At 41.5% G+C, this 11,623-nt stretch overlaps 1 long non-coding RNA gene across 1 annotated transcript in view; it reads right to left on the minus strand.

Annotated features, from left to right (window-relative positions):
- The window catches only part of LOC310845457, a 59,524-nt gene that overhangs the window by 21,463 nt on the left and 26,438 nt on the right, over positions 1 to 11,623 (minus strand). The window lies entirely within an intron of this gene.

Genomic DNA, 11,623 nt, shown 5'->3' on the forward strand with positions numbered 1-11,623 from the left:
ACAACAGGCAACCAGTATGCCGTCCAGGTGGAGCAGCTTTGTGGCAGGTGAAGCCTTCCCCACTAATGTCATTCATTCATGAGGAAGATGCCCAGCCAACCGTGAGGAGCAGCAGCCAGAGCACCTTCCCCAAAATGCTGGAGAAAGCAGACACGATGTGAAATTGTTAGATTATGGCAAGGGCAGAAAAGTGGAGATGTTTGGATGAACTGTGAGAGGCACACAGAAGGGCTCGAGAGGCTGTAAATTGATTTCATTTCATTTAAATATTTCGGGGCCACTTTTCATTCCAAATCTCAATGTGCTCTACAGTAAAAACAAAACAAAAACAACAATACTATGAAACATCATTTTAAAAAAACCTCCGCAGCAGGCAGGTTAATTAAAAGCTGGCACCCAGTGATTTGGAAAAGCCTGTGTAAACATACATTTTTAGCAAGAGAAACAAATTGCTGTTGGTGCCTCCTGTATCATGGCAAGGAGATCATAGTAACACCAATTTTTTAAAAAAGGATCTGGAAAACTACAAGTCAGGTAGCTTAATGTCTGTTCCAGTGAAACCGGTACAAAGCATTGTAAACAATAAAACAACCAAGCATATAGAAGAACAAGTGTTTCTGAAGGGGAACTAGCATGTTTGCAAAGGCCAGTTCTCTGGCTCAGTAACCCTTTAGAGTTCTTAGAGAGGATCAGCAAGGGATCCAACTTACATTATGCACTTGGACTTTCAAAAAGCTTTTGATGCAATCCTTAAGGTTCCTGAAGAACCTTGGTAGTCATGGAATAAGGGCACAAATCCTCCTATGGATCAGTAACTGTTTAAAGAGCAAGAAACAGAAATGAGAAATGAATGGACTTCTCCCAAGGGAAGGAAATGGGGATTCTCAAAGATTGATACTGGGACCTGTGCTTTTTAACTGATTCATAGATGAGTTGGAGTTTGGGAATGAGCTAGGTAGTCATGTCTACCAATGACACCAAATTGCTGAGTTTGGTAAATGTAAAAAGGGATTGTGAGGAGCTCTAAAAAGATCTCTCCAAGTTAGGTGAACGAGTGTTCAAATGGCAAATGGGATTCAAAATAAGCAAGTGTAAAAGTGATGCACATTGGGGCAATAAATAAATCCTAATTACCTTATACAGTGACTGGCCAGGGAAGAGATATTGGGCCATGGTGGGATAGTTCAATGAAAATGTTGACCCAGCATGCAGCAGCTGTGAAAAAGGTGAACTCCAATCTAGGGATCATTAGGAAATGAATTGAAAATAAAACTGCCAAGGTCCTAATTCCATTATACAAATCTATGAGACAATGCACTTGAAATAATGTGTGCTAATTGCAATACCTCAAAAAGGACATCATAGAGGTAGAAAAGGTGTGGTAAACTACAACCAAAATAATCAGAGATGTAGTGACTTTCCTAAGAGGAAACGTCACGGGATTTAGATTAGAAAAATGGCATACAAGTGGGGACATGGTAGAGGTGTATAAAAATGGTGTGGAGGAAGTAAATCAAAGCTATTCTCCCCCTTTCATAATACTAGAACTCGGGGACAATGAAGTGGAATGTTGAAAGATTTAGAATATATAAAAGGAAGTACTTATTCACATAGTGTATTGTTTAACTGTGGAGTTCATTGATACAGGATGTTGTGAAGGCCACCAACTTGGATGGCTTTAAAAGGGGGTTAGATAAATTTGTGGAGAATAAGGCTACCAATGACTACTAGTCACGATGACTGTGGGTAGATCTACACGCGTCATTTATAGCGTTAAAATACATTATTAAAATGTATAAAAACCAGAGGGTGCTGCAGACCAGCAAACCACCAGCAATGGGAAACTGCCTTAAAAGTTTTGAACGTTATTAAATATAACATTCTATAAGATCATTGTAGATCCAGCCTGTGTCCTACCGCCTGTATCAGAAGCAGTATGCTACTTAACACCAGTTACCGGGGAAGTCTCTCTCAACTTCTCATTTTTTCAAGCTTAAATTCAGTTTTCCACATTAGTGGGGGGGGGGGAGTCCTCATAAAAAATCTTCAGCATTTTAGTGCAATTTCCCCTAATATGCACATTTTTGTATGCAGCTTTCCCTACGCATTTTCCTATGTTATTTTCTTAAACATATGCAATTTAATGCACATTTTGTACGCTTCACTTGGATGCAAAATGGCATTGAAAAATTCAGGGAAGTGCCAGTTTCAAAGGACGGCTGCTTTTCAGTTTGCACTTTGTTTTAAAATTGTGCACTAGAATCACCTTTAAATGCGCATTGCACAGAATTTCTTCCCCACCCTTAGTCACTGCCATCATAGCTAGTGTTCAGGGATGATGGTAGTTGTACTCCTGCAACATCTAGGGTGTCACAGGTCCCCCACCCCTGCTGTACCCTATAGTGAGCATCCATTTACCTCTGCATTTTCTATCACTAGCTAAATAAATACAATTCCAGGAGGCCAGTTAGCGTTACATTTTCTGTTGGCAGGAAATGAATACAGTGCACAAAGCGGAGGTAGAATTAGCATCTTTCATAGAAAGGGATGGCAGATATAAGAAGTGGATGGATGTTTAATTATGCAAATAGAGTTCTCAGATCTGATAATGCAGTGACATGAAACTGTCTTCACTGCATAGTCTAAAACATATGACGAGGAAGATTTTATCCCTAGGCTCTGTCTTTGTAAGGTTTTTTTTTAAAAAAGATATATATATATATAATTTCTAGAAGGGCTGGTCCCTTTAAAAGCACCAAGAAAAATACATCTGAGATTTTAATATGCCTTGCTGCTGCCAAACCCCATTCATAATGACAACTGAAGTAGGCAGACAGTTCTGTCTCCTGTGCATTTATTAATTTGAAGAGGAAAAAAAATGTCAGTGGGAAAGTTTTATAACTAGCTCTAGGAGATTAAATTTTGTATAAAATATTGGGCCCAACTCGGCCTAACTTAAAACTCTTATCAGTCTCATTAATTTGAAAGAGCAAGATTTAATCTCAGTTGATTAAAAATAACATGGCTGTACCAATCCATTGTCATTTGACTCCAATTCAAATGTACCCCAAGAAATCCATACAAATAAAATACCTGGCGGAGGTAATTAAGCACGACACCATTAGCAGGTTAGAAAATGATGTCTTTACTAGAAAAGGGGTCTCAATATAACAATATTGAGTTGTTGGGGTCCACAATACCCCAACGTAAAGGACAAAAACCCACACAAACAATATGTTATCATTATTCACCTTTAGGCGCCAGGCGAAAACATTACTTTGACTGATTAGCATCCTATATGCTTTTAAATGTATTTGTGGGAGAGGGGGTTATTGGTTTGGTTTATTTTTGTTCTTGTTTTTATTATGTATTTTGTGTTTTTGTCTTGTATTTTTATACTGTTAACCACCCTGACATCTTCAGATGAAGGGCAGAATACAAATTTAATAAATACATAAAAATTAAAAATCTAACTGATCCCACTGGTTTTTAAACACACCAAAAATGTGTCATTAACATACATAAAATATAACAGTTTATATGCAGCTTATTTGTCTGATTATCACATCTGTGAGAATTTTCTGAGGCGTAAGAACATTCCTATAATAAAGTGGACCTTGACTGGATCTTGTGGAGGAAATATTCACCTGTAGACTTTGAAGCCAAGTGCCACATGAATTGAACACGTCAATGGACCTCTTGTGTTTCTTGCAAAATTGCCCAGTGAGACTGTGGTGACTTTAAGAAAGACTTGGGAATTTTGGAGCCTGAACTCAATAAGCCTAACTGCTAGTATGTGACTGTGATTACACTATACCTATACGAGAGTAGGGCATATTAAGAGTCATAGCATCAAACTTAGTCGGAGTGACTAGGGCACCAGTGGGGAGGATAGGTCAGTCACCAACAGAAAAAGGTTTGTATTAATCCTATGTAATATAATTTGAATGCTAGTGTTGTTTGTATGAAGGAGAATAAAAAGAGGTTTGTATCAGCTTTAATTAATTTAATCTGAACATTTTGACTACATGTTTATATAGTCTACCTGATTGGGTAAGCAATAAGGCTAGGGGTTTATCAGTGAGGAAAACCGGTAATTGATGGGAGCTGTTATGTATAAATATATTTACAGATGTAGCTGTTATGTATAAATATATTTGCAAATGCCGAAGAAGCAAATAACGCAAGGCAGATAAATATTGGAAATCCTTATTATCTATCCGAGAAGCAAGTTTTGTAAAATAGTAAGCTCCTGTGAAAGTTTCCTCAATGGAGAACGTGTTTTAGAAAATGAAAAGCTCCTGTAAAAATAACAAGATAAAATCTCATTGTAGTAATTTATAAGCTATGGCCTGCACAGGTTGTTTTCTCCCTCTCCCTCCCTCTCTCTCTTTTTGCAAATCAAGCAGCCTAGGCACAATCACCATAATTCACAATTCCAGGAGCAGAACAGGCAAAACAGTTACATTAAGCACATTGTTGCTGTGGTGTTTTGTAACTGCATCACTCGCACAGATGGCACTTCACTCTCTTTTTTCGGTATCAGCAATGGCAAGCCATTCCAGTTCTGAGACTGATCTCCTGTTGTCCCAGACAAGCTGGCCTCAGCCCAGGGTTTGTTTGATCAACTCTCTTCTAGGAAAAAACATCTTTGGGGATGCTTACAGCTTTGTGGGTTGTTCGGCTTCCTCCTGTATACTGTCTTATTGTACATTTTAATTAAGGATGTTTTAATGATACTGTGGGTTTTAATTAGGGATTGATGTTGTAAACTGCTTAGAAGCCATTTTGGTATATAAGTTATATAAAACAAGAAATTCCACTTTTTGTTTATTTTCTCATGTGCCAGTCTAATCCTTCAAGTGCAGAGAAAGGTGAAAGAGCAATACTTTCCCCACTTCCTATTTCACCTTTATATTCTTTGGAAATCTCACATCAGCAGCTTGAGTAGGGAGCTAAACCTTGAAAAGTATATAGAGTTGAAATAAGAAGTAGGAAAGAGTGTCAGTCTTCTGTACTTCCTCTTTTACCTCCACCTGCTCTTCACAGGGGGCCAGTGCCGGATTTACATAAAAGCTAAACAAGCTATAGGTTAGGTGCCCCCCCAAAAAAAATATTAAAGGAAAAAACACTGGATGTACATTTCCAAAATATAAGATAACAAACAAATAAAATAAAACCTACATACAGCAACAGTGTTTTGTGTTGTGTAGGCTTCTATTTTGTTACATGCAAATGGCTTTAGATACTTATTAGGTCCATAAATTATCATATAGCATATATTCAACACAAAAAACACCGTCAATTTGATGTTGACAAAGGACAGCTGGACATATAAAGGGTCCCATTACCTTCAGTAGTTTAAAGGTAAAGGTAAAGGGACCCCTGACCATTAGGTCCAGTCACGGACGACTCTGGGGTTGCGGCGCTCATCTCGCTTTATTGGCCGAGGGAGCCGGTGTACAGCTTCCGGGTCATGTGGCCAGCATGACTTCAGTAGTTTAGGGCCTCATCAAACCTAAATCCGGCCCTGCAAGGGGCAGCCACTCTCAGCCACCTCATGGCAAAGGGAACAAAGTGTGTGTTTGGTGGGCCCTTGGGCTTCATGAATGCCAGAGGAAGTCCTCAAGGGTGCCACACTGGTGATCCCAGCACTAGGGCAGTTGAGTAATTTCAGTACCAAAACCAAGTTGGTGGCCAGAGTGAAATGGATCCCATGACCTCCAACATCTCTGGAGGGCAAATCAGGACATGCACACTGCACCATGTCCCCCACCCAGGTTGCACCATGGCAACCTGAGGCCTCCTTAGAGCATCCTGGGAGTGTGTGCAAAGCGCCAACAGTGGGCCTCACTCTCCCATGAGCTGATGGAGCTGTAGTAGAGAAGAAGGGTGTCATACTGGTGGGGAAGGGCAGGAGCAATCATGCCTCCTCAATCCTGCTGCCACCACAGGAGCTGATTCTGCAGCCCCCATTTGCAGGTTGTGCCAAATCAGTGTGTCCCAGGTCAAAAGCAGAGCCTGTGGTGCCTTCAAAGGAATTGTGAACTTCGCACTTGGAAGTTATGGGATCCAGGTGATTGGTTGCATCTAGGCAAACTGGAAGTTGGACTTTTAGCATACTCGAGCAACATATTTAGGTATGAAATACTCAGTACCTCTATTCGGTGGCCTTTTATTACTGTGGAGGAGTCATTTTAGATTTTGGTGGTATGCCTTAAGGGAGGACAGGCCTGTCAAGCAAGGATTGTGAGAAAAAGAATTATTGTCCATATAAGGTGGTAAAAGTGATAAGAGGCAGTTTTTTCCCTCCAAATCCTGGCATGACTGCAACATGCATAAGCAGGCCATTAGTTCCATGTGACCTGGCTACAAATATTTCCAGATCTTTGCCTAGGCAACAGACTCTGGCCTTGGTTGTGACTCCCTAAGGTGTTCCAGGTTTCTCTGTGTGCCTGTTCTCCCTCCCCATCTCTCTCCCCATATCCACTTCTTTGCCCTGCTCTTTTCATTCTTAACTCCCTTCCAGGTGGAATTTTCAGTTTTGATTCTGGTTTGCTCTCAAGTCAGTCCATCAAACATTCCCCCTGTGAAACTGCTCCAATGTCGTATGCAATCCTAATCCTTCTGGGCTTCCTACTTCAGCTTCCCACATGCTCTGCTACCAGTAAAGGTAAAAGTAAAGGAACCCTGGACAGTTAAGTCCAGTCAAAGGTGACTATGGGGTTGCAGTGCTTATCTTGCTTTCAGGCCGAGGGAGCCGGCGTTTGTCCACAGACAGTTTTCCGGGTCGTGTGGCCAGCATGACTCAACTACTTCTGGTGCAACTGAACACCGTGATGGAAACCAGAGCACATGGAAACACTGTTTACCTTCCCGCTGCAGCGGTACCTATTTATCTACTCACACTGGTATGCTTTCGAATTGCTAGGTTGGCAGGAGCTGGGACAGAGCAACGGGAGCTGGGACAGAGCAACGGGATTTGAAGCGCCAACCTTCAGATCAGCAAGCCCAAGAGGCTCAGTGGTTTAGACCACAGCACCACCCATGAACCTTTAAAAATCTCACACCCAACATGGGGCTGGAACCCACAACCCTGAGATTAAGAGTCTCATGCTCTACCGACTGAGCTAGCCGGTGTTAACACTATTTTCCACCCCCTGGTATGTTGAGTTTCACCTGCTGTCTTAGTTTGAGGCAGGCCTTCCCCCTTCCCCTTTGCCTTCTTCTCTTGAATGCTTGTTCCTCAATTAGGTCAATTAACCCACTCCACACCCATCCTCTCAGAGTGCTCCAACTTTCATATTGCAAATGCATTAAGCACATTAATTACTTATCTTTAATCTTCCTCCTTCTTAGCTAATAATCTTATATAAAGCTTGGCTCATCAGTCCCTTTGCTATCATTTGCTAAGCTGAAAAGATCCCAAATGTTCCATTGTGAAGTGTGTGTATAGATTTCAGTATACTGATAGCTGTACAGCAACCATAATTCCAGCACACTGACACTGGACTAACACAATTTTACTTGTACTTGACACTTGACAGGGGAATGGGAGTTGGCGTGGCATACAGATGAAAAATAGACCTTGATCAGAGACAGATATGTTGAAATGGAAAGGAAGAAAAGGTCTGTTTATTTGTCTTTACAAACATTGCTTGCGGGACTGCTCTTCTTCCGCTCTGTGTATGCAGGTCTCATTAGGAGAATTTTGCAGCAGGGAAGGAAGGTAATTGCATACATTTCAGTTTTCCAGGAACAGACTCTCAGCTCTAATGGAATCATGGTTTCAATGCACTTTCCTCAGCTTTCTGACTTGATGAGAAAAAGCAGTGACTAGACTGGAGTGTTTGGCATCACCGGCACATCACTCATGAGCCACAGAACTGCTCTTTGTACCCAAATCATATTGCTTGCCCTTCTTGGAATCTGCCATTTCTTCCTTCTTTAGAGGAGACAGTCTGTACTTCCACACTGCTACTGTTATTACAGGTTTGCAGTGTCAGTCTGAATGATATTTGTGGGTACCTTCCAGCTATGCCTTGAGGCTTCCCTGGAAACCTGATGTGGAGGCAAGATCTGTTAGAGTCTATTAATGATGTGTGCTCTTCCATCCAATGCTGACATTATGCAGCATTGGGTCTAGCATAGAGCAAAACAGCCTTCTGTGTTTCCAGCTTCCAGAATCAGCCAAAACTTAACGAACAGAAAGCTCCCCTTGGCCTATTGTTCCACATCCTAGATGGGAAAAGGCCCACCAATTTGTCTCAACAGAGCTCATTCTCTAATAACAGGTATCTATAAATTTTACATAATACACAACTGTTTATTGTACATCATATTATATACCATACAACTATTAATTACGTATTATCAACCTATTTATTTGATTTAAGAATGTTATATCTATCTCATGCATTATTGTAAACACTCATGAATATCCACTAATCACTACCCTCCATAATCTTACATTCATAACAACAACAAAAATAATTAATATTATTTATTTATACCCCGCCCATCTCGCTGGGTTTCCATTGATGAGCCGAAATACAATGCTTTCCACCAGAGAACTACAAGTGAAAAACTTGAAACTCAAAGGGTGTCCCATATCGACCTAGAGGAGAGCGTCCTATAATCAATACCCCCTGTTCCACCCAGCCCCCACTAGCACCACATCAGCTGCCATCGACAGTCTACCCCATAAGGGCACAATAGTAGACACAATAGCCCCACTGCTAATACGTCAGGTCAAGGTGTAGCAAATGTGAGGGAAGAGATTGGCCACATTTTTAATTATAAAAAACACGAAAAGCACTATGAAACCCTGCATGAAGGCAAATTTAGAAGTAAAATAGATAAAGAGTATCTCTTTTAACAATGCTCTGTGATGCACGCACACCACCCCTCACCCTCCTCAAATTCAACCTTTATAAACTAAAAGTAGTAAAACAGAGGAGGTAAGTTGTAACATGGTAAGCGTACCAAAAGGTGTGCTTGGACTAACAAAAAGTAGCTTATTTAAAGCACCCAGCTTACAACTAGGGGATGTCGCACAACCACGACTTTTTTGAGCCCCAAAATAAGTCGACTAAACCCCTACAAAACCACCTAACTATACATTAAACCAAACCATTTACCTAGGTTAGTAAAGTAAATGAGATTAAACACCACTACCCAGCCTTATAAGTACAGCAAGGGAGCAATGAAAGAATAATGAAAAACTTTAAGCAACACATAGCAAAGATAAACCGCTGTACCTCCTGCATCATGGTCTAGCAAAACACTATCAGACAAAGAGAACCTTTAGCCTGACCTCCTGAAATCAAGCGAGCTATTTTTAGGCAGCACTAAATCAGAGTGCACCCGTCCCTGTAGCAAAAGGGTGGGAAGGCCTATAAAGAGGGGTAAAAAACCAACTGAGTTTGGTGATAGCTGACTACTCAACAAAAGAATTTAAGTTCAACTTTAGGCATAACATGAACCCACCACTAAAATTCCATTTCTAAACCTAAAGAGAATTAATGGTGGTAAAAGGTAAAGGGACCCTTGACCATTAGGTCCAGTCATGACCGACTCTGGGGTTGCAGTGCTCATCTCGCTTTATTGGCCGAGGGAGCCGGCGTACAGCTTCTGGGCCATGTGGCCAGCATGACTAAGCCGCTTCTGGTAAACCAGAGCAGTGCACGGAAACGCTGTTTACCTTCCCACTGGAGCGGTACCTATTTATCTACTTGCACTTAGTGTTTTCGAACTGTTAGGTTGGCAGGAGCAGGGACCGAGCGACAGGAGCTCACCCCGTTGCGGGGATTCGAACCGCCGACTTTCTGATCGGCAAGTCCTAGGCTCTGTGGTTTAACCCACAGCCCCATTGAACCAGAATACAGCCCAAACTGAGACCCTTTTACCCCTTTCCCCTACCATAGGCTTCTAAGCAGCCACCAAAATAAACCACGTCATAGCTGAACCAAAGCAAATCCCAACAATTCAACCACCCTCCCAACCCATACCTTGAGTTATTCTATGATAATATAGAAGCACCAATGCTGAAACTAGTAATAAGAAACAACTCCATTCACACTCCTTTGAATCAGAATAGGAAAAAATGCATTGACAGTCATTTATTATCTTCCCAAGGCATCACAGTAGCTGCTCATATACAGTGAAGTAAATCTGTGGTGTAAAATCATCCTATAGAATAAGACATGGCTGTTTTTATTACATACACACCTGCTGTAAAATCACTGCCACTATAGCCTCAAGAATTGACATCTTTGGTTTGATTGGGATCCTAGATGGCTGGCTCATGGCAGATCGTCTTGCTAAATGGAGACAATATTGCACTCTGATCTTTTTCAGAGCATCCCTATGCCCACCTATTCAGAAGCGAGCCCCACTGAATTCAGTGGGACTTAACAGATAAATGAAATGACTTAACAGATAAATTAAATTGAATTGCACTCTTAAAATAGTTTAAATGTACTTCGGCATACATAAAGGAAAAAGCAACCTTTTGGAGCTGGTTGCTCATGTAAGTAATGTGAGTTTTTGCTGCCTAATGAAATGAATGACTTGTAAAGCAAGCCTGCCAGTTGCCTTTATAATTTTGGAAATAATAAATAAAGGATCTACCCATGGCAGTTTAAACTTGATGTGAGTAATGAACTCAAACTTTAAGGTCAGCAGCTGAGGGATGTGGGGTAGGGATTTAGCATCACTTGTTTCTATTTTAAAGGTTATTTCAAGTTCCACACCCCCCCCCTTAAGGGAAAGAAATGCAGAGAAGCTGGTCCTGTCTGGAACATCAGGAGTGAGACATTTGTACATACGGACTGTCAGTATAATTGTCAAGCTAAATGAAGCTGTCCCTGGACTCTGACAGTCTTGTTAGACTGGGCTCCAGAAAAGCACCATGAGCAGACAGCCTGGTGAAATAAATATGAACAGGGAATGGATACTGGGTGAGTGTTGTTTCTAAATAGGCTTTGGCTATAAATAATATGTGCAGAATGGCTTACCCCTTTCTCAGATGGGTGGCAATTGTGGCCCCTCGTGTTTGGCCACCATTCCCTGAGCATACAGGTTTGGGCCGGCCATTTAGGAATTCCCCTGGCCAGCCAGGTCGCAGGGTGGGACTGCCCTCTAAAAAGTCAAATTAAACTGGTCAGAGCCCCTCCTAATGGGCTGTGCCTCACTGGCTGATCGGGTATTGATTGCTCCCATGCCCAGTCAGGCAGGGACACATAAAAGCCAAGAGCAGAAGCAGAAAGATAGAACAGCGTGGGACAAGGACCAGCGAGGGACACGTAGCAGGTAGTGGACGGCAGTGTCTAAGCACCTGGAGAGAAAACAACAGCATCTCGGGACCGCAAGTAAGAATGGTTTCTTATTTCCCCCATTCATGCAGTATGTACATACTGTTTTGGGTAGCTTTGCGGCAAGGCTTTTCAATGCTAATACGCTGATCGGAACTTTGCTTGCTGAGTGTTGTTTTAAAATAGGCTTTGGCTGTAAAGAATATTCACAGAAGAGAAATATGATGCAAGGAGAATTGTCTGGGCAGTTGCATCCTGTCACAGAAAAATTGCTTGCAAAAATGCGTAAACTAGACAAAAACTGGTAG

Source organism: Podarcis gaigeae (assembly GCF_964106915.1).
Source record: "Podarcis gaigeae genome assembly, chromosome: 5".
Classification (NCBI taxonomy): Eukaryota; Metazoa; Chordata; class Lepidosauria; order Squamata; family Lacertidae; genus Podarcis; species Podarcis gaigeae.